Here is an 8,019-nt window from a genome sequence, read left to right as displayed (position 1 = left end):
AGGGGTAGGCATGTAGCTTTCTGGGCCAGTGGGGGGTGGGAGTGGGCGGGAGGGATGGGTCACAGTCCTTTGGTGGTGGGAATGGTGTTTATGTACACTCCTAGCAAAATGTAGATATATAAATCAGTAGCTAATTAATATGAGAGGGGGAAATCAATTGTATGTCTCAAAGTTTCTCAAAAGACAAACTGAATCTTTTTAATATATAGGCTGTGTATTTGATATGCGGACTCTCTCAAAAGCCTAGACCAAGTAGATTAGAAGCTTCCAATAGCACAGCTATATAGAAGATACTGGGTACTGTCCAGCAAACCATAACAAAGGGACTTTTCAAAGTTAACCCAATTAACAAATAATGTCATGATAATATTAACTATTGATTGTCTTTTTGAACCCTAAGACAGCAGGAACCTCACATCTTCACTATAGAGCCCCTACTTCCCCCAGTCCAGGAACCCTTGGATAGGGCCCACTTTCCCGTATGCATCTCCCAATCCAAACCAAATAACATTGCATCTGCCGATCACAATCTTACCAAAGCAACGATTGCTACCTCAACATGCTTCACCTCAGAATGTATCCAGAGACTTCACGTGTGGAATGACAACCCTTCAGCTTCATTACTCGGGTGAGACCTTTCCTTTAATAGTACACTCTAATTTCATCTCAGGTAGTTCACTTTCCAACAAAGTCCCATAACCTAGATATACACCAGTTTCTGTGAGAGAGAGCTTATGTGCACACGTATCCATAAACTACTGCAAAATATATACCTGAAAGCAGGACTACACTAGAGTTTGCAGTGAGTACCTCCCTAACACTTCCTCTCCACTATTCCAAGCTTGGGATCCATGATTGCTCAACAAATTGTTTGGCTTCATATGTTAACTCTCTTTTCAATCACCAGGTTCCAGATGCCACCAGGATGCTGGCTAGGCTTCCCTGGATTGAAGACCCCACCAATGTGTCCTGGAACTCAGCTTCCCCAGAGTCACACCCTACTAGGGAAAGAGAGAGGCAGACTGGGGGTATGGACCGACCAGTCAACGCCCATGTTCAGCGGGGAAGCAATTACAGAAGCCAGACCTTCTACCTTCTGCAACCCTCAACGACCCTGGGTCCATGCTCCCAGAGGGATAGAGAATGGGAAAGATACCATGGGAGGGGGTGGGTTATGGGGATTGGGTGTTGAGAATTGTGTGGAGTTGTACCCCTTCTACCTTATGCTTTTGTTCACTAATCCTTTCTTAAATAAAAAATTTAAAAAAAAAAAAAGAAAGGATTAATTAACAAAACCATAGGGTAGGAGGGGTACAACTCCACACAATTCCCACCACCCAATCTCCATAACCCACCCCCTCCCCTGATAGCTTTCCCATTCTCTATCTCTGGGAGCATGGACCCAGGGTCATTGAGGGTTGCAGAAGGTAGAAGGTCTGGCTTCTGTAATTGCTTCCCTGCTGAACATGGGCGTTAACTGGTCGGTCCATACTCCCAGTCTGCCTCTCTCTTTCCCTAGTAGGGTGTGTCTCTGGGGAAGCTGAGCTCCAGGACATATTGGTGGGGTCTTCAATCCAGGGAAGCCTGGCCAGCATCCTGGTGGCATCTGGAACCTGGTGATTGAAAAGAGAGTTAACATACGAAGCCAAACAAAATGTTGAGCAATCATGGACCCAAAGCTTGGAATAGTGGAGAGGAAGTGTTGGGGAGGTACTCACTGCAAACTCTAGTGTACTTCTGCTTTCTGGTATATATTTTGCAGTAGTTTATGGATACGTGTGAACATAAGCTCTCTCTCACAGAAACTGGTGTATATCTAGGTTATGGGACTTTGTTAGAAAGTGAACTACCTGAGATGAAATTAGAGTGTACTATAAAAGGAAAGGTCTCACCTGAGTAATGAAGCTGAAGGGTTGTCATTCCACACGTGAAGTCTCTGGACACAGTCTGAGGTGAGGCATGTTGAGGTGGCAATTGTTGCGTTGGCTAGGTTGTGATCAGCGGATGCAATATTATTTGGTATGGATTGGGAGAGGCATACAGGAAAGTGGGCCCTATCCAAGGGTTCCAGGACTGGGGGAAGTAGGGGCTCTATAGTGGAGATGTGAGGTTCCTGCTGTCTTAGGGTTCAAAAAGACAATCGATAGTTAATGTTATCATCACATTATTTGGTAATTGGGTTAACTTTGAAAAGTCCTTTTGTTATGGTTTGATGTACAGTATCCAGTATCTTGTATATAGCTGTGCTATTGGACGCTTCTAATCTACTTAGTCTAGGCTTTTGAGAGAGTCCACATATCAAATAAACAGCCTATATATTAAAAAGATTCAGTTTGTGTTTTGAAAAACTTTGAGACAAACAATTGATTTTCCCCCTCTCATATTAATTAACTACTGATTTATATGTCTACATTTTGCTAGGAGTGTACATAAACACCATTCCCACCACCAAAAAACTATGACCCACCCCTCCCATGCACTCCCACCCCCCACTGGCCCAGAAAGCTGCATGTCTACCCCTCACCACAGGGTTTTTACTTTGGTGCCCTACTTACAATTTGGTCAGGTCCTGCTTTTAGTTTCCCTTTCAGATCTTCTTAGTTAACTTCTGTTGATGAGTGGGATCATCCCATACTCATCTTTATCGTTCTGACTTAGCTCACTTAACATAATTCCTTCTAGCTCTGTCCAAGATGGGTCAGAGAAGGTGGGCTCATTGTTCTTGATAGCTGCATAGTATTCCATTGTGTATATATACCACAGCTTTCTCAGCCACTCATCTGGTGTTGGGCACCTGGGTTGCTTCCAGGTTTTAGCTATTATGAATTGTGTTGCTATGAAGATAGGAGTACACACCTCTTTTTGGTTGGGTATTATGGAGTCCTTGGGGTATAACCCCAGGAGAGGAATTACTGGATCATATGGAAGGTCCATGTCTAGCCTTCTGAGAGTTTTCCAGACTGCTCTCCACAGAGGCTGTACCAATTTACATTCCCACCAGCAATGTAAAAGGGTTCCTCTGTCCCCACATCCTCTCCAGCATTTGTTGCTGCTGTCATTTTTGATATATGCCATTCTTACAGGAGTGAGGTGGTATCTTAGTGTTGTCTTAATTTGCATTTCTCTGACAATGAGTGACCTAGAGCAGTTTTTCATATGTTTGTTAGCCTTTTGGATCTCCTCTGAGGTGAATGTTTTGTTCATATCCTCTGCCCATTTTTGGATGGGGTCATTTGATTTTTTGTTGCTAAGTTTGCTGAGTTCTTTATATATTTTGGTGATTAGTTTCTTGTCTGATGTATGGCATGTGAAGATCTTCTCCCATTCTGTGAGGGGTCTCTCTGTTTGTTTAATAGTTTCTTTGGATGTGAAGAAGCTTTTCAATTTGATGTAGTCCCATTGGTTTGTTTCTGCTTTAGTCTTCCTTGCAATTGGGTTTGATTCATCAAAGATATCCTTGAGGTGTAGGTGGGAAAGTGTTTTACCAAAGTTTTCCTCTAAGTATTTGATTGATTCTGGTCTGACATCTAGGTCTTTGATCCATTTGGAGTTGATTTTTGTTTCTGGTGAGATAAAGTGGTTCAGTTTCATTCTTCTGCATGTTACAACCCAGTTTTCCCAGCACCATTTATTGAAGAGAGCCTCCTTTTTCCATTTAATCCTTTGGGCACCCTTATCAAAGATTAGATGTCCACAGGTGTGGGGATTTATTTCTGGGCTTTCAATTCTGTTCCACTGGTCTGTGTGCCTATTTTTGTTCCAGTACCATGCTGTTTTGATGATGATGGCTTTATAATATAGTTTAAGGTCTGGGAGTGTGATGCCTCCATTTCTGTTTCTTTTCCTCAAGATGGTTTTGGCAATTCTAGGTGTTTTCAGGTTCCAGATAAATGATTGTAGTGTTTGTTCTATTCTCTTAAAGAAGCTTGGTGGAACTTTGATGGGTATTGCATTAAATTTGTATATGGCTCTGGGAGAATATTCATTTTGATGATATTTATTCTTCCAATCCATGAGCATGGGATATCTTTCCATTTCTTGGTATCAGTTTCTATTTCCTTGAGTAGCGACTCATAGTTTTCAGCATACAAGTCTTTCACTTCTTTGGTCAACTTTATTCCTAGGTATTTGATTGATTTAGCTGAAACAGTAAATGGGAGTGATTTCTGGATGTCTTCTTCTTCAGATTTAGTGTTTGCATAAAGAAATGCCACTGATTTTTGTACATTGATTTTGTAGCCTGATACCTTGCTATATTGCCTAATAACTTCCAGTAATTTTCTGCTGGATTCTTTAGGTCTTTCTATGTATACTATCATATCATCTGCAAATAGTGAGAGCTTGACTTCTTCCCTTCCAATCTGTATTCCTTTGATTTCTTTCTCTTGCCTGATTGCTATGGCAAGAACTTCCAATACTATGTTGAAGAGTAACGGTGACAGTGGACAGCCCTGTCTAGTCCCTGATCTGAGGGGGAATGCTTTCAGCTTCTGTCCATTGAGTATGATGTTGGCTGTAGGTTTGCTCTATATAGACTCCACTATCTTGAGGAATTTCCCATCTGTTCCCATTTTTTGTAGAGTTTTGAGCATGAATGGGTGTTGGATCTTGTCAAAGGCTTTCTCTGCATCTATTGAGATAATCATGTGGTTTTTGGCTTTGCTTTTATTGATGTGGTGAATAACATTGATTGACTTACAGATGTTGAACCAGCCTTGCATTCCTGGGATGAATCCTACTTGGTCGTGATGAACAATCTTTTTGATATGTTGCTGTATCTGGTTGGCCAAGATCTTGTTTAATATTTTGGCATCTATGTTCATCAGAGATATTGGTCTGTAGTTTTCCTTTTTTGTTCTGTCCCTATCAGCTTTTGGTATCAGGGTGATGTTGGCTTCATAGAAGGTGGAAGGGAGTATTCCTGTTTCTTCAATCTTATGGAATAGCTTAAGAAGTATGGGTATTAACTGTTTCCTGAAAGTTTTGTAGAATTCGTTTGTGAAGCCATCTGGTCCAGGACTTTTGTTGTTGGGGAGATTCTTAATAACGGTTTCAATTTCTTTGTCTGTGATTGGTGCATTTAGATTTTGTAGTTCTTCTTGGTTCAGTTTTGGAAGGGCATATGTTTCTAGGAATTGTTCCATTTCTTCCAGATTCTCTAGCTTGGTGGCATATAATTCTTTATAGAAGTTTCGCAGGATTCTCTGGATTTCTGTGGTGTCAGTTGTGATATCTCCTGCATCGTTTACAATTCTATTAATTTGAGTCTTCTCTCTTTTTTGTTTGGTGAGTCGTCCATGGTTTGTCAATTTTGTTTAATCTTTCAAAGAACCAACATTTGGCTTCATTGATCTTTTGTATGGTTCTTTTATTTTCGATGTTGTTTATTTCTGCTCGAACTTTAGTGATTTCTGTCCTTCTGGTTGCTTTAGGGTTCCTTTGTTTCTCTTCCTCTAAGTCCTTGAGGTGTGCAGTAAGGTCGTTCATTTGAGCTTCTTCTTGGTCTTTAATACGTGATTGTATGGCTATAAGTTTCCCTCTCAGTACTGCTTTAGCTGTGTCCCAAATATTTTGATAGGTTGTGTCTTCATTTTCATTAGTTTCCAGGAACATTTGAATTTCCTGCTTGAGTGAGTCTCTGACCCAGTGGTTCTTAAGGAGTATGTTGTTTAGTTTCCAAATTCTGTGACTTTTAATAATTTTCTGTTTGTTGTTAAATGTTAGTTTTACTCCACTGTGGTCTGAGAAGATACTTGGGATGATTTCAATGCTCTTGAATTTATTGATGCTGTCTTTGTGGCCTAACATGTGGTCTATCCTTGAGTATGTGTTATGTGGATTTGAAAAGAAGGTGTATTCCAGTTTTTTGGAGTGGAGGAGTCTGAAAATGTCCAAGAGGTCTAGTCTGTCAATCTCTTCATTCAATTCTCTTGTATCTTTATTGGTTCTCTGCTTTGTTGATCTGTCTAAGTGTGAGAGTGGGGTATTGAAGTCTCCCACTATTATTGTATTACTATTGATGTATTTTTGAAATTCTTTCAGTAGGTGCTTAATGTATTTAGATGGTCCCTCATTGGGTGTATAGATGTTAATAATTGTTAAGTCTTCTTGGCTGATTGATCCTCTAATCATTATGTAATGTCCTTGCCTATCTTTTATTACTTTATTTAATTTAAAATCTATCATGTCTGAGATGAGAATGGCTGTTCCTGCCCTTTTTTGTGGTCCGTTAGCCTGTATGATAGTTTTCCATCCTTTCACTTTAAGTCTGTGTTTATCTTGTTGTGACAGATGGGATTCTTGCAAGCAGCATATGGTTGGGTTATGTATTCTGATCCATCCCCCCACCCTGTGCCTTTTGATGGGTGAGTTTAAGCCATTGATGTTTATTGATATTATGGATTTAATGTATTGTAGTGCCATTGTTCAAAAAAAAATTTTGTTTGCTCTGATATATTGCCAGTATTATAGTGATGTTCTTGTTTATAAGAGGTCTTTTAGAACCTCTTTCAGGGCCAGCTTGGTGATGGTTGCCTCCTTTAACTGTTGTTTATCTAAGAAGGTTTTGATCCCTCCATCTAGTTTGAATGAAATTCTAGCAGGATATATTATCCTTGGTTGAAACCCTTTTTCATTCAGGGCTTGATAGATATCTTGCCATTCCCTTCTGGCTTTTAGAGTTTGAGTGGGGAAGTCTGCAGATAATCTTATGGGGTTTCCCTTGTATGTGACTTTTTGTTTCTCTCTTGCAGCCTTTAGGATCCTTTCTTTATCCTTACTTCTTCTCATTGTGACTATGATGTGTCTTGGTGTCTTCAGGTCTGGGTTGATTCTGTTTGGTACTCTCTGGGCCTCTTGAATCTTGAAAAAATATGGAACGCTTCACGAATTTGCGTGTCATCCTTGCGCAGGGGCCATGCTAATCTTCTCTGTATCGTTCCAATTTTATTATATGTGCTGCTGAAGCGAGCACAAGCACTGGGCTTTTAAGCATGAGGTCCTGAGTTCAGTCCCCAGAAACACATGTACCAGAGTGATGTCCAGTTCTTTCTCTCTCTCTACTCATATCTTTATCACTAATAAATAAATAAATAAAATATTTAAAAAGAAATGTAAAAAATAAATAATAATAAATAGACTTGGAAAAATTCAATGATATGCTTAATGAGCAACATAGTAAAATATATTTAATGTCTTTTTTTAATTTGTCTCCAGGGTTATTGCTGGAGCATGGTGCCTACAACATGAATCCACTGCTCCAGGAGGCTATTTTTTCCCTTTTGTTGCCCTTGTTGTTTATCGTTGCCATTATCATTATTGTTGTTAGTAGTATTGTTGTTATTATTGTTGTTGGATAGGACAGAGAGAAATGAAGAGAGGAGGGGAAGACAGAGAGGGAGAGATAAAGACACCTGCAGACCTGCTTCACCACCTATCAAGGGACCCCTCGCCCTGCAGTTGGGGAGACGGAGCTCGAACTGGGATCCTTAGGCCCATCCCTGTACTTCATGCCAGGTGCACTTAACCTGCTGCGCCACCACCTGGCTCCCATCTTTTTTTTTTAAACTTCATTGGGGCAGGGATAGATAGTATACTGGTTATGCAAATAGACTCCCATACCTGAGGCTCCAAACAAAGTTCCAAGTTCAGTCCCCCACACTATCATGAGCCAGAGCTGAGAAGGGCTCTGTTAAAAAAAAAAAAAAAAACAATAACAAAGAACAAACTAACAACAACAACAAAAAAAAACAACCTGCACTGATAATTCATAGAAATATGGGATAAATTGTAAGGGGCAGAAGTGTAGGAGTGTAGGGAAGATAGAATAATCTTTGTTTTTATTATTTATAAAAAGGAAACACTAACAAAACCATAGGATAAGAGGGGTACAACTCCACACTATTCCCACCACCAGAACTCTGTATCCCATCCCCTCACCTGATAGCTTTCCTAATTTTTATCCCTCTGGGAGCATGGACCCAAGGTCATTGTAGGATGCAGAAAGTGGAAGGTCTGGCT

The 8,019-nt window shown here is 40.3% G+C and overlaps 1 non-coding gene across 1 annotated transcript; it reads right to left on the bottom strand.

The window, feature by feature from the left end:
• Positions 1-6,866: 6,866 nt before the first annotated feature.
• LOC132539579 (U6 spliceosomal RNA) lies at positions 6,867-6,973 on the bottom strand. The gene has a single exon (XR_009550920.1). It is a non-coding gene; the product is annotated as a U6 spliceosomal RNA (small nuclear RNA).
• Positions 6,974-8,019: the final 1,046 nt, after the last annotated feature.

This window comes from Erinaceus europaeus, chromosome 7, assembly GCF_950295315.1.
Source record: "Erinaceus europaeus chromosome 7, mEriEur2.1, whole genome shotgun sequence".
Classification (NCBI taxonomy): Eukaryota; Metazoa; Chordata; class Mammalia; order Eulipotyphla; family Erinaceidae; genus Erinaceus; species Erinaceus europaeus.
Note: the sequence above shows the minus strand (reverse complement) of the source record. Positions and strands in the feature narration are given on the sequence as shown.